Raw genomic sequence first — 22093 nt, forward strand, 5'->3', positions numbered from 1 at the left:
CATTCAGTGGCAGACCACTTAAAGCTGGTTTAATGTTTCCAGGGTCCTTCAAAAGGTCCTGCTCCCAGGTGGTCTCTGACGTCAGTCCATCTGTTGCTCCGCTAAATCCAGACTTCCCCCATAATATCTGCTGTCATGACCTACAGAATTAAACCAAAATAACTGTTATAAGGATTTTAAGGTCTTATATATATATACACAGTGGTACCTCGGGTTAAGTACTTAATTTGTTCCGGAGGTCCGTTCTTAACCTAAAACTTTTCTTAACCTAAAGCACCACTTTAGCTAATGGGGCCTCCTGCTGCCTCTGCACCACTGGAACACAATTTCTGTTCTCATCCTGAAGCAAAATTCTTAACCCGAGGTAATATTTCTGGGTTAGTGGAGTCTGTAACCTGAAGCGTATGTGACCCGAGGTACCACTGTAATAGATGTTCATAAATGTACCAAGCAAACACATACAAATATGTAAAGCATATGTCTGAAACCCACAGAAAAGTCCTGAAACCATTTTCTCTCTTCCCAATTGACCTCAAATATTTCTCTGTAAGGTCAAAGGAAATGGGGAGCCTCCCCATTGTCTCTTTGCTCACAAATCCTGTCTCAAGGGCACATTTAAGATATGAATATGGTGAACCTGTGACCTGGATTCAGGAGTTGAGTAGTTATCATAACAAAAGAGTGGCCAGGATGCCCAGGTAATCCAATCAAGTAACCTAGCAGACAGGAGAAAAACACTCAGATTTCTGTTGTAGTCTGCCCCTTCTCTGATGTATTAAGGGTGTGGTCTTCAGCTACACCCCTTCTGTGATGTATGTATGATGTATCTGGGGGGTGGTCTTGAGCTACAGGATGGGCAATTTAATGTCTATATAAGGGCTTGCATACCTTTGTCCTGGGTCCCTCCCCCCCTCCTGTGGGGGGGGGAGCACCCTGTTGCAACAGCTTTAATAAAGATCAGGCTGACTAGCTGCTTTGCTTCTCGATATTCTCTGGTTGGTCTCTGTTATTTTCTCCTATGGGCTCTTGGGTACCCCATAAGGGAAAAGGAGCAGCCCCCCCCCCATAACATAAGAAAGATTTGTCCTGTGCCCTTTTCCTTTAAAGTTCTGGTTAGCAAACTCTTGGGGATTTCAAGACTTCACTAGATTTATTACAGTTTCCAAAGTGCCACAAAGGTGTGATCCATGCACATGCAAATTTCCCATATTCTACCTTCCCAAATTCAACTCTTATAGATTAATACAGTGGTACCTCGGGTTACATACGCTTCAGGTTACATACGCTTCAGGTTACAGACTCCGCTAACCCAGAAATAGTACCTCGGGTTAAGAACTTTGCTTCAGGATGAGAACAGAAATCGTGCAGCGGCGCCGCAGCAGCAGCAGGAGGCCCCATTAGCTAAAGTGCTGCTTCATGTTAAGAACAGTTTCAGGTTAAGAACGGACCTCTGGAAGGAATTAAGTACTTAACCCAAGGTACCACTGTATTTCCAAACTTTTCATCCCACACCACTTCTAAACTGTGATTCTGTCCCAGACGTTCAGATTTCTGTCCCCACCCTACTAAATCATGATTGTATTCAGTGTTTTACTTCCTGCAGATCAGTGGGTACAGTTCACCACATAATTCTGAGACACACCATGGTTTAATTTGCGTACCGAAAGGATGGAGAAGATATTTACTGCCAGTATCCTTATGGGATCTGAATAAATTGCTCCTTGTAGGATCTGAAATTAGGAGGCATGCAAGAACAAGGCACTGCCTCCTCCAGCCTCTTCAACATCTCCACCCAGCTGAGATTCTGGGCTGGCTGTGGCTACTGCTGAATCAGGGCATCATGTGATCTGCTTACAAATGAGCTTCAACATGTCTGCAGGGCTTCCTCCATTCCCTGCTCCTCCGCTCAGAAATCAGTCAGCAGCAAATGACTCAGATCCAAGATGCTTCAAAAGGAGCTCATTTCTTCCTCATGAATTTAATTCATAGTCTCAGCCACAGGCAGGTTTTTTTAAAGGACCTGGCAGCAACTATAGTTATATGGCTGCCATGAATGGCTTGGTGCTGGGAAGGTATCCTCCATGCTTTCCCTCTTCTCCTCTTTGAATGTCAAGACGCTTATAAATTCAGTTCTGGAAATGGAACATGGGCGTTCACTTTGGTTCATCTGAGTTGTTTCTTTCTTTCTTTCTTTCTTTCTTTCTTTCTTTCTTTCTTTCTTTCTTTTTGAAAATAATATTTATTACTTTTCCAACAATTTAAACACTACAAAAAAAGAAAAACAATACAATACAAAACACTACATTACACTAACACATTAAACTAACAGAACAAAACAAAAACAGTTTAAAACACATCAAACAGTTTCAGTATCTTATCTTTCATTCACTTATTTCAGTGACCTCCTCACACCTCCCTTTTTGTATTCCACTTCTGTTAATTGTTTCAGCAATTCCTTTCCATCTTCCTCTGTTTTCTATCCTATAATTATCTTAACACATTCTAACCTTATTTTTTCCTTTAACACTCTATTAATCTATTTGTACTTAATTCCTTATAACATTTCTACTAAAGCCATATAACTTCATTCCAACATTTTTCTAACATTCATTAATTTTACAGTATTTCCATAAATAATCTTTAAACTTTTTCCAGTCTTCTTCCACCGACTCTTCTCCCTGGTCTTGGATTCTGCCAGTCATTTCCGCCAGTTCCATATAGTCCATCAACTTCATCTCCCATTCTTCCTGGGTGGGTAAATCTTGTGTCTTCCAATACTTCGCGATGAGTATTCTTCCTGCTGTTGTTGCATACATGAAAAAAGTTCTATCCTTCTTTGGCACCAATTGGCCGACCATGCACAGGAGAAAGGCCTCTGGTTTCTTCAGGAAGGTATATTTAAATACCTTTTTCAGTTCATTATAAATCATCTCCCAGAATGTCTTAATCCTTGGGCATGTCCACCAAAGGTGAAAGAATGTACCTTCAATCTCATTACATTTCCAACATTTATTGTTGGGCGAATGGTAAATTTTTGCAAGCTTGACTGGTGTCATGTACCACCTATAAATCATTTTCATTAAGTTTTCTCTTAGGGTATTACATGCCGTACATTTCATACCTGTGGTCCATAACTGTTCCCAGTCAGCCATCATTATGTTATGTCCAACATCTTGTGCCCATTTAACATCTGCTTTGTTTCCCCACCACTCTCCCAGACCCAGATTCCTGATATACAAGCACACGTGTTCCTTCACAACGCTCAGCCGAAACCATGGCTTAGCACAAATGCACAGGATCTTGGGGGATAAGATCCTTCCCAGGTCCTTATAACCCACAAGCTTTAAAGGGATAGTGCACAGATAACCAGTTTCCCCCACTTGGGTGAGCTGTGTTGCATTTCTGCTTAAAAGATAGCAATTGGCTTGTTTGCAATGCAGTGCTAGGTAGGCATCCTGTCACTGCAAATATTTACACTTCTGCAAGGAGACTTTCCTTCTCTCCTCCCCCATGCATGCCCAGCCCCGTCCCCAGATCTACTCTGGAAGGTCGGGGGGAACCCCCAGAACATGTTGAGGGGTCATGAAGAGAGGCAGAGAGTGCAGGATAGTCCCATTGCACAAGCAAAAATTATTATGCTGATGGGACAGATACTTAGCACCGCATTCGATGTGGGCCATTGTTCCTAAACTTGCATCTATGTATAAAAATCAGCACATGCCGCTTTTATAGAAATGTGCATCTTCTTTTGTCGTCCTTTTTGAACAAGTGACCCTCCTGGGGTTCCAGCAGCTATTCAAAGATGCTAGGCCTGATTTGGAGCCCATGCAATGGGAGCCTACGATAGACTTTACTGTATGGGAATTGGAAAGCTACAACATTTGCCCACTGGATTCCTAAAGCATTTCCCTTGGTTTATATAACACTTCTTGGTGGTCGGGAGACTTGCCAATGGGCGGGAGGCATGCAATAGAATCACCCCAACAGGGATGGCTGGGAAAGTCTGCTGCCCTTCTGACTCATCGAGGCCCCATTGCTTTTAACATCTCTTGCGGGGGAAATTGTGAGGCGATGCTTAACAGAGGGTCAGTGGCTCATTGAGAGCAGCACGAGCTGTAAAACTGAAAAGGGCTAGAGGAAAAGGCGAAACACACTGAGTAATATTGAGCATTTGGAAAGTGATGCACAGAAAGCCCTATGTAATTGGGTCAATATGGCAGTTCTTGCTGATGGTGCAAACAAATGCATAGGATATGGTGTGGAAGGAAGGGTTGCTGTACACATTGTTAGGTTTAGAGATAATGGGTCAAGTCCTTGAGCAAATGTCAGACTTATTATTATTATTATTATTATTATTATTATTATTAATTGTTATTATGACATGTTAGTCACTTATGACACAAAAAGGTCTCCAGAGAAAATGTTTTGGCTGCACAACTAGCAACAAACCCCCATCTCTGTAATCCACTAGAAAAGCAAACAATCCTGGCATTGAAAAGATGTTAGTGATGGTGCCAGGTGGACCTTACTGGGGAGAGAGTTCCACAAATGGGGAGCCACAATCTGGGACCTTCTGCATGGAGCCCTTTCCCAGCCCAGCATTACAGTAAGGTAAAGGTAAATTGACCCCTGACCGTTAGGTCCAGTCATGGCTGACTCTGGGGTTGCGGCGCTCATCTTGTTTTATTGGCCGAGGGAGCTGGGGTACAGCTTCCGGGTCATATGGCCAGCATGACTAAGCCGCTTCTGGCGAACCAGAACAGCGCACGGAAACACCATTTACCTTCCCGCTGGAGTGGTGTCTATTTATCTATTTGCACGTTGACGTGCTTCCAAACTGCTAGGTTGGCAGGAGCAGGGACTGAGCAATGGGAGCTCACCCCGTCGAGCCACCTGCATTCCCAGCATTACAGTAGACTGGCCTTTTTGGTGAGCTTTGAGAAATGCTGTGTCTGAAGAGCAAGCCACAGATTTCAGTAAAGCAAGGAGCTATCTGTGCAGTAGATGGCGATAGTGGGGCCTATTTTGATTCTGCATAGGTCAACTGGCAAAGAGGGGAACCACAGTCCAGCCAATGGGAGTCTCTGCAGGGAGGGATCTTTGTGAGATCATTTCAGAAAAAAGGCCTTCCTTACTCACTCATCGGCAGGAGACAATAGCAGGCTAACAGCTTCTTTGTCTGCAGACCAGGCTTCCTGGTTACTTTCTGCAGCTGTTCCTAGGAGACAGATTTTTCTGCAGCCTCCCTGTCCTCTCTTCCCAGCCGGAAAAAGAATATGATCAAAGGCATGAATAGGGTGTTTCAAAATCAGATCATCGCAAAATAATTATTTTATTTTATTAAATTGTGCAGCACATTCAGTTCTGGTCCCAGAATTACTACAGCAATGCCACAAATATAGTCCACTGTGATTGTCTTTCTATTGCAAATCAGGGAAGGGCCAATTTTGACAGATCATGAATTACAACAGCTCTGCAATGCAGACCCTTGTCATTCTCTCCATATTGCTGGTTCGTGAGCTTGAGAAACAGTGGTTTATTGTCTACTATACATTTTGGGAAATGGTTTGTACATTTGCTCCTAATAGGCTCAGCCTCCTCTGAAGGGATCCCAATGTGGGCGTGGCAGGCTTTGTAATCGTTTGGACACCAGCCACCATTTTGAATCAAGATGGCAGACTCAAGCATCACGATGGTGTGACTTTGCCTGATTTTTTTGGCACCATTTTGAATTCCAGCAAAATCACATGCATTTTCTTCAGGGCAAACATGTTTAACCTTGTAGCATTGAGTGGATACCATGTATCATACTGTTTCCTCCGACAATCCAATACGGAAAACTGTGGAAACTTCACAAATAATCACCAAAATTCAATGGCTTGACTGATTTCCTTGGTTCCAATGGCTAATGACTCCTCTGGAAAAGGGGAATCCAGGGCTCCCCCTGCCTTCATAATCCCTTAGGCATAAGGTCACATACTCCTTGCCCTTCCATTAAGTGCAACCTTAGCCTCACAATAGGAGGCAGAAAGCACATAACCCAGACAGAAATCTGGGACCGGATGGTGGATTGAATCCTGAAAGCCTTGCAGCTAGGGGGCATGTGTAAACACATTTATTGTTCTTTGGGGAAGAGGGTACTTAAAAGGTGTTGGGACCTGGGCTAATTGACAGGGGTGGGTGATGGTCTCATGTTTCTACATGCCAAACACTCCTACTTTGTGATGTATCGATGATGCTGTTGGAAAATGTATTATGGGAAATGGGGAGAAGTCTTAAAAGTTCACGCAACCCCATGCTCGGGGTTCCTCTCTCTGAGTTTGAACCCTGTTGCAACAAATAAAGATCAGGTCTACTGACCGCTGTTTTGCTTCTTTGACTTGGCTGGAGACACCTTCTTTTGCTGACCGGAGACACCCGCAGTGGTGGCACCCCGACAAGCTGGGCAGTGGAGGAAATTCGCACCCCAGGATTTTTCCTTATCAGGGCATATACACTCATTTTCTTTTCAGAAGGAATGCACTCATACCATAAATTACAAACTGTTGAATCATGAAATGCACAATCGAATCAATTGTGAACTATCAAAGAGGAAGCGCAAATCAATAAATGCACATTTAACAAGAAATAGCCAATGGCAGACGAATGTACACAGCTATTGGGCTGGAAGTTCCATGTGGAAGACAAAACTCCATGTGGTTGAGGCAATGTTCTTTTATATGTGGTGGACTTGTAAAAGGGTAAAGGAGTATTGGGAAATGATCCATAATGAATTGAAAAAAAAAATGTTTAAAAGCACTTTCCCTAAAAAACCAAAGTCCTTTCTGTTGGGGATAATTCAGACTGAAATCCGAAGGTGTCAAAAAAGGTTATTTATGTACGCCACTACTGTGTCCCATGTTTTGTTAGCTCAAAATGGAAAACGAGTCAGGTCCGAGCCAAAGAAGAATGGCAACTTAAGTTGACAGAATATGCGCAGCTTGCAGACTTAACATACAGAATAAGAGAACAAGGAGAACATATGATTAGAGAAGATTGGAAAATGTTTACTGAATATATGGGAATTAACTGTGTGCAGCTGAAAATGCTGGCAGCATTAAGATAAATTCAACAGTGTAAATAAGTTTTGATGGATGTAAATAATGGAACGCTGAATGGTAGAGTTTTTGTAAAATATGCAGGGATTTATGATACGTGAACCATGGAAAGAGAAGAGGGGAAGTCATGGATATTTTAAGAATGTAAAAATGAGTACAGTATTTTAAATTGTAAAACAGAAAACTTAATAAAAATTATATACAAAAAAGAAGACACCATTCCAGTTGTCCTATCATGGGGCAACACCAGGGCCAGATTTAGGTGTGATGAGGCCCTAAGCTCCTGAAGGTAATGGGGCCCTTTATATGTCCAGCTGTCCTTTGTCAACAACAAATTGTCGCTGTTTTTTGTGTTGAATATATGCTATATGGTAATTTACAGACCTAATAGGTATCTAAAGCCATTTGCACATGCAGAATGTAGGCACTCTATATATTGAAATGAGCAAACCAGTGATATTTTAGGGAGCGGGCGGGGCCCATGACTGACATCATAGGAGCCTACAACACAAAACACTGTTGCTGTATGTAGGTTTTCTTTTCTTTTCTTTTCTTTTAATCTTACATTTTGGAAATGCACATCCAGTTTTTTCCCCCTTTAAATTTTTTGGGGGGTTTGCCAAGAGAGTGGGGCCCAAAGCTATAGCTTGTTTAGCTTACACGTAAATCTGGCACTGGACACTCCGTGGCATCTTCCAGCCTTGCGGCCGGTTGGACTAGATGACCCCCGGAACCCCTTCCCATAATCGGATTCCCCGATTCCATTCGCACCGCAGCAGCCACATGGCGCTCCGGCCCCGAATCAACCCGGAAGCCAGGGGGGCTGCGCTCCTCTCCCCGCCTCTCGCTGCCCAGGCTCGCTCCCGCGGCCTCCTCCTCCTCCTTCTCCCGGCCGGGAGCCGCGCACCGACCTCTGCCCGTCGGAGGGAGCTGGGGACGACGGGTGCTGCGGCGGGCCGGGTAGGAAGACGGTCCCGGGCCGGCGGCGAGACGCGCCCTGCGCCTAGGGCGCAGCAGAACGGAGGGCGAGCCGGAGAAACGGCGCGCCTTTGTCCGAAAGCGGAGTCGCTCCCGGGAAGGACGGACTCTGGTCGAGTAAGTGCCTGCTTGGCTGTTGGGCTGAATGAGGGGGGGAGAGAGGGAGCGACACCCAGGCGAAAAGAGGCAGACAATCCGCCTTTCTTGCCTTCTTTCGGCCCCTCTTCCCTTCCTCCAAAAGCGTTGCCAAAAGGATCTTGGATTCCTGCAGAACTTTTCGGTTTTACTGGGCGTCTTCACTTGGACGCGCGCGCGCTCTTACACTGAGTTGCCTTTTTAAAATGCTTTGAAAGATTTTTTTTATCTCTCTCTCTTTCCAGTGTGACCCACAGGGGTGCCAACTCGAATAAAATATTGGGGAGGGGGAGAGAAGAGAAGCCCTGCCCCACATATTGTAATCGATTACAAGGCGCACACTGCTATTGGAATGGCAGTCCATTAACTTGGGGGGAGGCCCCCTCAAATATTATATGGGGGGGAGGGACATCGGCTGCTAGGAATTGGCTCAGAGAGAGAGAGGAGGGGGGTGTACAATGTTACCCATACCCAGAGCATACTCACTGAAGTGAAGGAACCTGGTAAAGTTAGGTTCCTTGATTTCAATAGCAGGTCTTAGATGGATGCCAACCAGATTACGTTATATATGCCACTTGCCAGCTGCTTAGGATACCTCTTTAAAAAAGGAGAAATCCTTAAATATTTTGCTTCTTCTGTGTTGATAAGGATACAGGACTGTTTTGCCTCAACTTTTTTGTATCTTCTGGCCAACAGTTGAGATTAGCCAATACATTGTGGTTTGTTTGTAGTGCTTTATGGGTTTCATTGTGATTGGCTGTATTGTTTATAAACCAATAAAGATTGAATTGGAAGAGCGGGGAGAGAATGGCCAATACAGAGGGCACTCCTATGCCTTCTTAAGTTAACTCTGTAGGATGCAGTTGGGTCTACGTATTGTTCAGCCACCCTTCCCTTGTGGTTGAGTGGTGCTTTAGATCAAGAAAGATCTATCTCTTTGCCAGCATTGCTGCTCTGATCAATTATTTCTTAACAAAATAAAATGGACCTGTGGCACACAGGGATTGACAGAAAAGAAATGGTGGCAGTGCTGGTCGAAATATGGATGTGTGGTTTTGTGTTTGAACTATGAGTCCTTCCGGACGAGGTGTTTGCTGACTGATGGGGAAGTTAGACGACATTCTATCATGCTATATATATATATATATATATGCAGGTTTTGGTGTCCTCGGGTGTCTTCCCGTGTAAAAGTTGGGGTGTCTAGGCGACGTTTCGACGAGGTCTCACTCGTCATCTTCAGGCTGGTGCTTTCGGCTTCTTGTTACTGGAACAGACACCCGAGGACACCAAAACCTGCATTCCTGTACCCGTGAAAATCTACGAAAGCATATATATATATATATATATATGGAAGAAGGTTTGTTGTGCAAGAGCTCCAGTTGTGCAACCTGGATATTTTTCTTTTTGGTGGGGTGGGGACCCTGCAGTCATGTAGTCCAAGTGTTTCCTAAATTGTGGTACGGATGCCCCCAAGTGTATACAAAAGGGTTTTAAATGGTACAGGGTATTTGCCCTAGTCTAGATAAAATAGTGTCATTAAAACTACCCCCAAATTATCTTTGCTTGAGAAGGCGTATGCAGGTAAGACTAAACCTTCAAAAGACGTACGTAACTACCTCAAGTTTGGGAAAGATTGCTGTTGCTCTTAGGACTTTTGAAGCTGGCATCATTTGTTTCTGTATGGCAGGGATGTCCACCTGGTCGATCGTGATCTACTGGTCGATCATGGGGTGTCGCTGGTTGATCCCGGTCGATCGCTCAACAACTTTGATGAAGCTTCCCCCCTAAAAAGCTCAACAACTCTTGGCAATCCAATAGGTAGATCACTGCCAGATTTTTTTTATAGTGGGAGTAGATCGCAGTCTCTTGAAAGTTGGACTTGTCTGCTGTATGGCATTTGCAAAGTTCCTCCCCATCCTCAATTTGAGGATCTGAAACAGGTATGTCATCACTTCTTGGGGATGACTAAACAACTGCTCATCAGTCGTTCCCAAGCTTTTATTTTTCCAGTTGCCGCTTGAAAATTGCTTAACGGTTTTTTAGCCTGTTGTAGCAATTGTAATGTGCTAGATGGTATTGTATTAAATTTGCTTCTTTTATTTTGAATTCCAAAGAATTTGGATCACAGCGGGTGGCACTGTGGATTAAACCACAGAGTCTAGGACTTGCCGAGCAGAAGGTCGGCAGTTCGAATCCTCGCGATGGGGTGAGCTCCCATTGCTCGGTCCCAGCTCCTGCCAACCTAGCAGTTCAAAAGCACGTCAAAGTGCAAGTAGATAAATAGGTACCGCTCCGGCGGGAAGGTAAACTGCATTTCTGTGCGCTGCTCTGGTTCTCCAGAAGCGGCTTAGTCATGCTGGCCACATGACCCAGAAGCTGTCTGCGGACAAACGCCGGCTCCCTCGGCCAATTAAAGCGAGATGAGCACCGCAACCCCAGAGTCAGTCACGACTGGACCTAGTGGTCAGGGGTCCCTTTACCTTTACCTTTACAATAAAAATATAGTATAGGAAACAAAAGAAGCAATAAGAATACAATTAAAAATCAGCATGAATATTCAATCACAAATCCATAGAAATGCTGTGGACCAGATGAAGGAAGCTCACAGGCCACTGGTGGTTCAAGGACCACAGTTTGGAAACCGCCGCTTTAAAACCCTTTTGACATTACAGTGGTGCCCCACAAGACGAACACCTCGCAAGACGGAAAACCCGCTAGACGAAAGGGTTTTCCGTTTTGGAGGCGCTTCGCAAAACGAATTTCCCTATGGGCTTGCTTCGCAAGACGAAAATGTCTTGCGAGTTCCTGCGGGGTTTTCCCCCCCCCTTTCCTAAGCCCTAAGCCGCTTATCAGCTGATCCGCTGATAAGCCGCTTATCAGCTGATCCGCTAAAAGCCGCTAAACCGCTAATAGCGCTAATCCGCTAAACTGTCAATGGGCTTGCTTCGCAAGACGAAAAAACCGCTATACGAAGAGCCTCACGGAACGGATTAATTTCGTCTTGCGAGGCACCACTGTAATCCGAACAGCCACACACGCCCCTAAACTGTGCACACTTATTTTTGCAATCCCAACAAAGCATGCAAATTAAAGCTGCAGCCCGTACACATAATTGTGTCTCAGTATTTTCTGCTGATTTCAGTTATTTATTTTAGTGTATATAGAGCATTATCACCCCACTCTTCAGCTGAAAAGGCTCCCAGAGTGGCTTGCAGAAGATCAGTAACATACAAGCTTTTTTGCTCATGGGTTAGCGGTCTAAAAGACTCAACACAAAAGAAAAAGGGGATGGGGAGGGAAGAGGAAGATGAACAAACTCCAGTGGCAATTATTACGTGGCAGTTCTTATAAATAAAAAGCCAGCTTGGATGGAACAGTTCAGGGAGAAGGGAAGCCCCCAGGGAATTGGCCCCCTAGCCTACTTGGTTGAGTGAGCTTCCCATTTATCTTCTTGCTACAGCCATGCAGAACGGCAGCTACCATTTTAGGTGTAGGGAAGGACTTTGAGCTCAGTATTTGAGCACCCGCTTCAAATGCAGTCCTAGGTTAAATCCGTTTCCCCAACTCCAAGAAGAAAGTCCAGGTGTTGTGAAAGACTTGCTTTGGCCAAAGCATGGAAAAGATGTTGCTAACCAATACAGGGCATGACATATATAGGATAACAAATTAAGCACATTAGGATTAAATGCTAGTTTGGAGACCCTACAATTTTAAAAGGCCAAGGGTGTGACCACCTGTGCAATGGGTGGAGGAACTACTACTATTACTACTACTACTACTACTATTATTATTATTATTTATTTATTTATTTATTTATTTATTTATACATACCCTGCCCATCTGGTTGGGTTTCCCCAGCCACTCTGGGTGGCTACCAACAGAATTAAAAGCACAATAAAACACCAGACATTAAAATCTTCCCTAAGCAGGGCTGCCTTCAGATGTCTTCTAAGAGTCAGATAGTTGTTTATTTCCTTGACATCTGATGGGAGGGGGTTCCACAGGGTGGGCGCCACTTTTTTGCATCAAGCAAACAGAGAATGCCGGAGAGAATTTGAAGAGACATCTATCCAAAGATGGACGTGAAACGCTGTCGAAGAGGAATGAATATGCTTCCCATATCTGAAACAGCTCAGTCTTCCCCAGTCTGGTACCTCCCAAGTATTGTTAGACTTCCATCAGACCCAGCCAACAAGATCACTGGTCGAGGATGATGGGATTTGAAGGGGGAACCCTGGGCTAGCAAGTGTATTGATGAGTGTGGTGTTGACAATGCTGCAGACGACAGATCTGAAGAACTGGGTACCACTTTGGGAGATGTTTCAGATGCTGCCCAATGGATGTAAGTGCTGGCTAATGCAAGAGGCTGTACTGTTGGGAACCACAAAAGCCAGTTTGTGACCCCCCCCCCCAGTCCAGCCTACAGAGGAGACCAACCAGCTCTTCACTTGGTTACAGTGATGAACACCCCCCCCCCCATTCAATTACTGATAGAAGCATCATATTGCTTTAGTATTATGGAGAATCAGGCCTCGAGAGTGTAGTGTTGCCTGGAAGATGTAGATGGTTGCAAGAGTGCTGGGAAGTTTTAATTGTGGCCCTGGGCTTTCAGCCAGAGTCGTGGTGTTCCAGGATGACTGATGCTCAGGGCAAGTCAACATTAAATTGTGGATGCTCTAGAAACAGTCTTCCCTCCCGCTTTCATAAAATGCCTTATACGAAGTCAGACCTCTGGCCCATCTACTCCACACCAGGGCTTAAGAACATTAGGCCAAATTCACCCCCCCCCCCAAATCTTCTCTATCTGGACCTCTGATTAGAGCCACACCCCTTCTTCCTAGGATACACATTTCACCCTGAGAATATTTGTACCCCAAGAGGTTCTCTTTCTGTGTGTGTGGCCTGGCTGGAATGTATCCATGAACTCTGATAATCAGGGTTGTCAGGGAACTGCCATCAGGGCCGGAGGGAGAGAGCGGGCTCCGGAGGGGTCCCAGAGAGTGTCCCGGGATGGGGAGAGGCAGCCCATCTTCTGGGGAAGAGAATCAGCGTAGCACCAGTGGAGAAGGGGGGCAGATGGGGGAAGCGGCGAGGCGGTCCCATGACTCCTTGCTGGGGACCAGCGGGGAGAGCACGGGTCCTCTGCTGCCTACACCCTCCTTGCGCAGAAGGCTTTCGCGCAGAGAGAGTAGGCGGAGACTAGGCGTCAAAGAGCTTCTTTGCTGGAAGAAGTTCAAGAAACGCCCACTGACGGATTCTGCCAGCGATTGAGACAGCCACGGGTGAGTGGCTGTCCGGACAGAAAGGGTTCACTCAGGCAACCCAGCCAGGTGTGGTGCCGGTTTACGCACGAGCAACCCCTAGAACCATTACAAGGGTGGATTTGATTTAAATCACGATTTAAATCACTAGTCAGTAAGACTTGATTTAATTTTTTTTTTTTTTTTTTTACAGAAAGACAAAGTTGGTACAATCTTAATATTTACAACCAGATGAAGGTTTCATTTTTGCAAGAATAAATTTTCAGAGTAGTTTTTTACAGTTATATCAAAAATTACTGATTTGGTTATACTATTGGAAATACATAGATAATTATGAAACTATTGTGAGGTTTAATAAGTTAACTGTTTATATTTGGACAACTTTTCTGCTGTACTTTATTGGAAGGAAAAAATAATCATTTCCTGAATAACATTTTCCTTAAAAACCAACTTAGACTGAGTTTCAGCACACATGAAAAACTTATTTCCTGATGAATAGCCTTTGGACTATAACGTAACTTACCGTATTTTTCGCCCTATAGGACACACTTTTTCCCCTCCAAAAATGAAGGGGAAATGTGTGTGCGTCCTATGGGGCGAATGCAGGCTTTCGCTGAAGCCTGGAGAGCGAAAGGGGTCGGTGCGCACCAACCCCTCTCGCTCTGCAGGCTTCGCGGACCTTCGTGCTCCCGCTGCTTGCGGAGAGTGGCCTGCATGCCGAAGCCTGCGCGCGCTGAGCTCAGCGCGTCCAGGCTTCGCGGACCTCTCCGCAAGCAGCGGGAGCCAGTGCTGGGCTCCCACGGCTTGCAGAGAGCTGCCTGTTTGGGGGCTGGGGCGGGGGAAGCTCGGGCCTCCCCTGCCCCAGCCCCACACCTGGGGGGTAAAATAATTTTTTCCCCTTTATTTCCCCCCCAAAAAACTAGGTGCGCCTTATGGGACGGTGCGTCCTATAGGGCGAAAAATACGGTAAATAGAAAACTATGTTTAAAAAGATGTTTTCCTCCAAAAGTATTTTAAAAATCCGATTTAAATAAAAAAAATCTGATTTTTTAAAATAAAAAAAAAATCATTGATTTTTATTCGCCCTGCTGATAATAGAATAAGAGAACTATAGAGTTGAGAGGGACCCCCTAAGGTCATCTATTCAATGCAGGAATCTCAGGTAAAGCATCCATGACAGATGCCTCTTTGCTTGTCTGGATGAAGGACAGAGGTGTGTGTAGAATTGTACAGAGGTTTAATCTGTTGCTCCATGCACTTTTGCCTTTTGCCATGCCTGCCATTGAACCCTGGAAGTTTACTTAGAAGGCAACACAGCCCCCATGTTACAGTGGCTGCATAGAGTTTCAGGCTCTATAGAGTTTTCCCCATCTGTGGCTGGAGATGTGAGGCATTGATCCCTACCCCTACCCCTAACTAATAATAATAATAATAATAATAATAATAATAATAATATTAAAACAGTGGTGCCCCGCAAGACGGAAAACCCGCTAGACGAAAGGGTTTTCCGTTTTGGAGGCGCTTCGCAAAACGAATTTCCCTATGGGCTTGCTTCGCAAGACGAAAATGTCTTGCGAGTTCCTGCGGGGTTTTTTTCCTCCCCCCCTTTTTCTAAGCCGCTAAGCTGCTTATCAGCTGATCCGCTAAGTCGATAAGCCGCTAAAAGCCGCTAAGCCGCTAATAGCGCTAATCCGCTAAGCCGTCAATGGGCTTGCTTCGCAAGACGAAAAAACTGCTAGACGAAGAGACTCGCGGAACGGCTAAGCTTCCCCAGTCACTCTGGGCGGCTTCCAACAAAATATTAAAATACAGTAATACATCAAACATTAAAAGCTTCCCTAAACAGGGCTGCCTTCAGATGTCTTCTAAAAGTCTGGTAGTTGTTGTTCTCTTTGACATCTGGTGGGAGGGCGTTCCACAGGGAGGGTGCCACTACCGACAAGGCCCTCTGCCTGGTTCCCTGTAGATTTGCTTCTCGGAGTGAGGGAACCGCCAGAAGGCCCTTGGCACTGACCTCAGTGTCCGGGTAGAATGATGGGGGTGGAGACGCTCCTTCAGGTATACTGGACCGAGGCCCTTTAGGGCTTTAAGGTCAGCACCAACACCTTGAACCGTGCTCAGAAATGTACTGGGAGCCAATGTAGGTCTTTCAAGACCGGTGTTATGCGGCCACTCCCAGTCACCAGTCTAGCTGCCGCATTCTGGATTCTGCCCATCTTCTGCTACTCCCAAGAAGATCTGTGTCAACAACAGGATTGTTGCAGCACAGTGGACTTACTTCCCTTTGATTTCAGTAGTGCTGCTGCGGCTTCCTGCCTTGTTTCTTTCTCGCGTCCATCTTCCTTTCTGCCGAAAGAAACAGAACTTCCACCACCTGCATGAAGGGAAGGAGTGAAGGAAGTTTGAAGGCACTTCCTCAGCTGAGTGGAACACAGCTGGGTGGGCAATGACAAAAATATAGCTGGCTTGGTAGGGAGTTTTCTCTCTTTTTGAGAAGGGGCACTTGGGAGGATAGCTTCAAAGAGATCACTTGTTCTTTAGAGGTGGGGAACTTGTGGCTCTCCAGATGTTGTTGAGCTACTGCTCCCATCATCTCAGACCATTGGCCATGCTGCCTGGGACAGATGGGAACTGGAGTCCAGCCAATCTCAATTTAGGGCCCTATTCAATTTAACAAGGGACGCGGGTGGCGCTGTGGGTAAAACCTCAGCGCCTAGGACTTGCCGATCGCATGGCCGGCGGTTCGAATCCCCGCGGCGGGGTGAGCTCCCGTCGTTCGGTCCCAGCTCCTGCCCACCTAGCAGTTTGAGAGCACCCCCAGGTGCAAGTAGATAAATAGGGACTGCTTACCAACGGGAAGGTAAACGGCGTTTCCGTGTGCTGCGCTGGCTCGCCAGATGCAGCTTCGTCACGCTGGCCACGTGACCCGGAAGTGTCTGCGGACAGCGCTGGCTCCCGGCCTCTTAAGTGAGATGAGCGCACAACCCTAGAGTCTGTCAAGACTGGCCCGCACGGGCAGGGGTACCTTTACCTTTACCTCAATTTAGCAAAGCCCAGTAACAAACTCACAAGAATTGATGCTTTTGAATTATGGTGCTGGAGGAGACTCTTGAGAGTCCCATGGACTGCAAGAAGATCAAACCTATCCATTCTTACGGAAATCGGCCCTGAGTGCTCACTGGAAGGACAGATCGTGAAGCTGAGGCTCCAGTACTTTGGCCACCTCATGAGAAGAGAAGACTCCCTGGAAAAGACCCTGATGTTGGGAAAGATTGAGGGCACAAGGAGAAGGGGAAGACAGAGGATGAGATGGTTGGACAGTGTTCTCGAAGATACAAGCATGAGTTTGACCAAACTGCAGGAGGCAGTGGAAGACAGGAGTGCCTGGAGTGCTCTGGTCCATGGGGTCACGAAGAGTCGGATATGACTAAACAACTAAACAAGTAACAAACTCACAACCAGCGTAGGTATCATTCGAGTCCTTGGGCTAATGCCCCTGAAGAATCCAGCAATTGCTTTCTCCTTCAGCTGCTTCTGTGCCTTGTCATTTTCTCACATTTTCAAGGCAAAATCGATACATTACTTTTCCAATAGGTTGCATCCCTATTTGTTTCCCTGGAGGATCTGAAGCACACACGCACAAATTCGATCTCTCCTTGTGGCTTGCAGTAGAAGCCTCCAGCAATAACTTCTTCCTCCTTTAAAAAAACCAAAAAACTGAAGACCAGTTCTTGGAGTTAGGTAATATGCTGTTTTATAATTTTATATAGCTGAATTTAATTCCTCACACCCCTCTGCTTTATGACCAGTTCTAGGAGAGCTTGGGACACGGGTTGCGCTGTGGGTTAAACCACAGAGTCTAGGACTTGCCGATCAGAAGGTCAGTGGTTCGAATCCCCGCAATGGGGTGAGCTCCAGTTGCTTGGTCCCTGCTCCTGCCAACCTAGCAATTCGAAAGCACGTCAAAGTGCAAGTAGATAAACGGCGTTTCTGTGCGCTACTCTGGTTCACCAGAAGCGGCTTAGTCATGCTGGCCACATGACCCGGAAGCTGTACGCTGGCTCCCTCGACCAATAAAGCGAGATGAGCACCGCAACCCCAGAGTCATCTGCGACTGGACCTAATGGTCAGGCATCCCTTTACCTTTACCTTTTTAGGAGAGCTTGCTGCCCTTTCTTTAGCCTTCTGGTTGTGTTGTCGGTAGAGTTACATGTCTAGTGTGTTGGGGGCATGGCGATGACTTCATCCAGTAACCCTCAAGCATTTCAGACTTGACAATTACAGTGGTGTGTTGGCGAGGAAAGGCCAAACCAGGAGAACTCTTGGAGGAAGAAGCTGCATCATCATATGGCTTAAAATACAAACACAGACAAGCTTTTATAAATAGATAGTTCCAGGGTTTATATAAAAATAAATACACACGCCACAATGAGAATGATAATTAGAGTGCCAGGAATCTGTGGGGAAAGGGCAGTGGCTAGAATTAGGCAAGTCTTTGATAGTTGTCTGTGTTTTGTAGAATGTCTAAGGCGTGGCTAGGCAAACTAAGGCCCGGGGGCTGGATCCAGCCTAATCGCCTTCTCAATCTGGCCCGCAGACAGTTCATGAATCGGCATGTTTTTACATAAGTAGAATGTGTGCTTTTATTTAAAATGCATCTCTGGGTTATTTGTGGGGCATAGGAATTCATTCATTCACCCCCCAAAAATATAGTCCAGCCCCACACAAGGTCTGAGGGACAGTGGACCGGCCCCCCGCTGTAAAAGTTTGCTGACCCCTGGTCTAAGGCATGTGTAGGCAAACTAAGGCCCGGGGGCTGGCCCGGCCCCATTGCCTTCTAAATCCGGCCCACGGACGGTCTGGGAATCAGTGTGTTTTTACATGAGTAGAATGTGTGCTTTTATTTAAAATGCATCTCTGGGTTATTTGTGGGGCATAGGAATTCATTCATTCACCCCCCCAAAAAATAGTCCAGCCCCACACAAGGTCTGAGGGACAGTGGACCGGCCCCCCGCTGTAAAAGTTTGCTGACCCCTGGTCTAAGGCATGTGTAGGCAAACTAAGGCCCGGGGGCTGGCCCGGCCCCATTGCCTTCTAAATCCGGCCCACGGACGGTCTGGGAATCAGTGTGTTTTTACATGAGTAGAATGTGTGCTTTTATTTAAAATGCATCTCTGGGTTATTTGTGGGGCATAGGAATTCATTCATTCACCCCCAAAAAATATAGTCCAGCCCCACACAAGGTCTGAGGGACAGTGGACCGGCCCCCTGCTGAAAAAGTTTGCTGACCCCTGGTCTAAGGGATCTTCCCAGGCATGTTTGAAACAGTAAGGGGACACCTAGACCAAGTTTTTGACCTACCCGCTGAGGGTTTTTCATACAAGCTGCCCCCAAACTAACTAAACTCCTCAACCACCATTCTTTTTATATATACCCTGCTCATCTGACTGGGCTACCCCAGCCACTCTGGGCGGCTCCCCACAAAACATAAAGGAACAAAACAAAACATCAAAACATTAAAAGCTTCCCTATACAGTGGAACCTTGGTTCCCGAATCGTCTCCCAAACGCCACAAACCTGGAAGTAAGTTGTAATGGGGTTTGGGGTTGCTTGTGCGTAAGTCGCAAACTGCTCCCAGCTGAGTAGTTTGGTTAAAACTTTCCCCTGGCTGGACAGTCAGTACTCCGTGACTTTCTCAATCACTGGCAGAATCCGTCAGTGGGCGTTTCCTGAATTTCCTCCAACATAAAAGTTCTTTGACACCAAGTCTCCGCCTAGCCTCCCTGCGCGGAAGCTTTCTGCGCAGAGTGGGCGTCCCAAGGGGAGGTCCTGTGCTCTCCCCGCTGGTCTCGCTGGAACAGTCCCGGAGCCTTCCCTCCAAAGCTCCCTCAGCCTCTCCTTTCTCCCTGGCGTCACGTCTATTTCCTTCCCCAGCGGAAGCTCTCCCTCTCTCCTTGCTGGTTCCCTCTCCAGCGTCATTGGGGAGCCTTACCACCACCCTTGGCTCCGATGGCAGTTCCCTGACATAAGTGTTCCGGTTTGCAAACGTTTTTCAGAAGCCAAACATCCATTTCGGCTGTTAGCATTTTTCCCGGGGCCAATCAGCCAATCAGAAGCCGTGCCTTGATTTTTGAACGTTTTGGAAGTCGAAAGGACTTCCAGAATGGATTGAGTTTGAGAACCAAGGTACCACTGCACAGGGCTGCTTTCAGATGTCTTCTAAAGGTTGTATCTCTACCCCTAAAGGTTGCGTCTCTACCCCCATCGTTCTGCCCTGACACTGAGGTCCAGCGCTGAGGGCCTTCTGGCGGTTCCTTCACTGTTAGAAGCCAAGTTACAGGGAACCAGGCAGAGGGCCTTCTTGGTAGTGGCGCCCGCCCTTTGGAACACCCTCCCACCAGATGTCAAAGAGAAGAACAACTACCAGACTTTTAGAAGACATCTGAAGGCAGTCCTCTTTAGGGAAGCTTTTAATGTTTAACAGACTACTGTATTTTAATACTTTGTTAGAAGCCGCCCAGAGTGGCTGAGGAAACAACAACAACAACTTCTTCTTCTTCTTCTTCTTCTTCTTCTTCTTCTTCTTCTTCTTCTTCTTCTACAGGGCTGAGGCTGTCTAGGGCTTTAAGCATCAGCACCAACACTTTGAATTGTGCTCGGAAACATACATTACAGAACCATGGCTTTCCCCAAAGAATCCTGGGAGCTGTAGTTTGTTAAGGGTGCTGAGAGTGGTTAGGAGACCCTCCTCACAGAGCTATAATTCCAGAGTTGCTTGTAAAGAGAGACTGATTGTTAAACCACTTTGAGAATTGAATCTGTTTGGTCACTCTTTGGTTATTTAGCACGTTTATATTTCACATTTCTTATGTGAATAATAAGTCTCTTAATAAGTCACTTCCTGTTCTCTGGGGTGGAGGCTTTAATGGCCTGTTTCATTTGCATATGTCCCGCTTTCCTGTTTATTCAAAACAGCCATGGAGAAATGTTTAGATACAAATCAGAGGAAATCAGTAATTAAAGTCCCCCTTCCAAGGGGAATAAGAACTGCCCAGTTAAGAGGCAATTAATTGGTAATACCATTGCTCCTCTGAAGAGGACACAGTTAGTGGTGACAGAATAAACTCATGGAGGAAGTTTCTAATTAATAGTGCAGAGGACCTTTCATGGCAGAATAATCTCAAGGAGGAAGCTTATAATTAATGCTGTAGGAGACCTTTGAATGGAATTTGCCTCAAAGTCAACATCATGGCGGATCTTGGCATGAAGGCGAACAGTCATGGAGATTGTAGCTATATTAAGTGTTATGAGGATCTGCTGTGTTAATTCTGTTTCCAGTTGACTGTGTGAAAGTTAGCAATATGGGCTCTTGGTCTGAAAGCAACATTGACCACCTTTCTTAGGTTTTAACATAATACCATCTACATTTATTTAGGGGAAGATACCAGAATATACATTGTAATTTAAAATTGCATACCTCTGGGTCTGATGCATTACTTCTTCTTTTTTATGTCCTGTTAATGTGCCTGTTTGCATAGCCCTGATTACTGGTTTGTATTAGCAAGTAAATTAATGATTTATTGGTTGAATGACAACAAGTATGCTAATTGAGACAACAGCTTCCACAATTTCTGGCATAGATGTTTAATGAAAGCCATACAGTGGCGTAGCGTGGGGGGTGCAGGGGGGGCCGGCCGCACCGGGCGCAACATCTGGGGTTAGGGCAAATCCACGGGTTAGGGGGCGCAAATCCACGGGTTGGGGGCGCAAATTACTTGCCTTGCCCCGGGTGCTGACAACCCACGCTACGCCACTGAAGCCATACCCTTGATTTGCCATCTGGATCAACCCAGAGAATAAACTTGGGATTTTCTGTATTGGAAATACATCTAAAAAAGAAAAAAAAATGTTTTAAGGTTTCTGTTACTGTATGTATTCTGTTTCTGATTTTTATTCTGTTTGGCTCAAGGCTAAAGCAGCTAAAGTTGATTGACATCCTATGCCCTTTTAAAATGTGGGGCTTTTTTGGGAGGGGTTGTTGTTTTTATATTGATTATATATTTTGTGGTTTTATATTTTGATTTTGTTCTGTGAACCACCATGGGAGTGCCCTGAGACATTACAGAAAAAAAGAAACTTTCATCCTGTATGATGGTAGCATTTGTGCGGCTGCTGGCCCACGAACTGGTCTGTGGTTTAGTCACAGAATCACAGAATTGTAGAGTTGGAATGACCCCAAGAGGAATCCCAAATAAAGAGTCCCTGACAGATGGCCATACAATCTCAGTTTATAAACCCCAAGGAAGGAGAGTCTTTCAACCTCCCAAGGGAGACCGTTCCACTGTCAAACAGCTCTTACTGTCAGAAAGTTCTTCCTGGTGTTTAGTCAGAATCTCCTTTTTGTAATTTGAGTCCATAGATTCAGGTCCTAGCCTCCAGAGCAGGAGAAAACAAGCCCGTTTTTCCACATGGCAGCCTTTTAGATATTTGGCTATCAGATCTCCTCTTAGTCTTCTTTTTTCCAGGGTAAACATACCCAAATTCCTCAACCAATTTCTCATATGGCTTGGTTTCCAGACCCTTGATAATCCTGGCCATGCTCCAAATGTAAATGTTCCGGCT

General features: G+C 45.7%; 1 protein-coding gene across 3 annotated transcripts in view; it reads left to right on the forward strand.

Moving 5' to 3' along the window:
• The window catches only part of CD276 (CD276 molecule), a 66667-nt gene that overhangs the window by 5422 nt on the left and 39152 nt on the right, over positions 1-22093 (forward strand). The window contains exon 1 of one of the 3 annotated variants that reach the window (XM_081839281.1): positions 7981-8192. The exons of 1 other annotated variant lie outside the window; for it this stretch is intronic. The gene's annotated coding sequence lies outside the window, so the exon portion shown is untranslated. Of the gene's footprint in view, positions 1-7980; positions 8193-22093 lie in introns of those variants that run through there. One more of the 3 variants, XM_081839283.1, reaches the window with a different exon arrangement.

Source organism: Podarcis erhardii (assembly GCF_964252035.2).
Source record: "Podarcis erhardii genome assembly, chromosome: 14".
NCBI classification, from domain to species: Eukaryota; Metazoa; Chordata; class Lepidosauria; order Squamata; family Lacertidae; genus Podarcis; species Podarcis erhardii.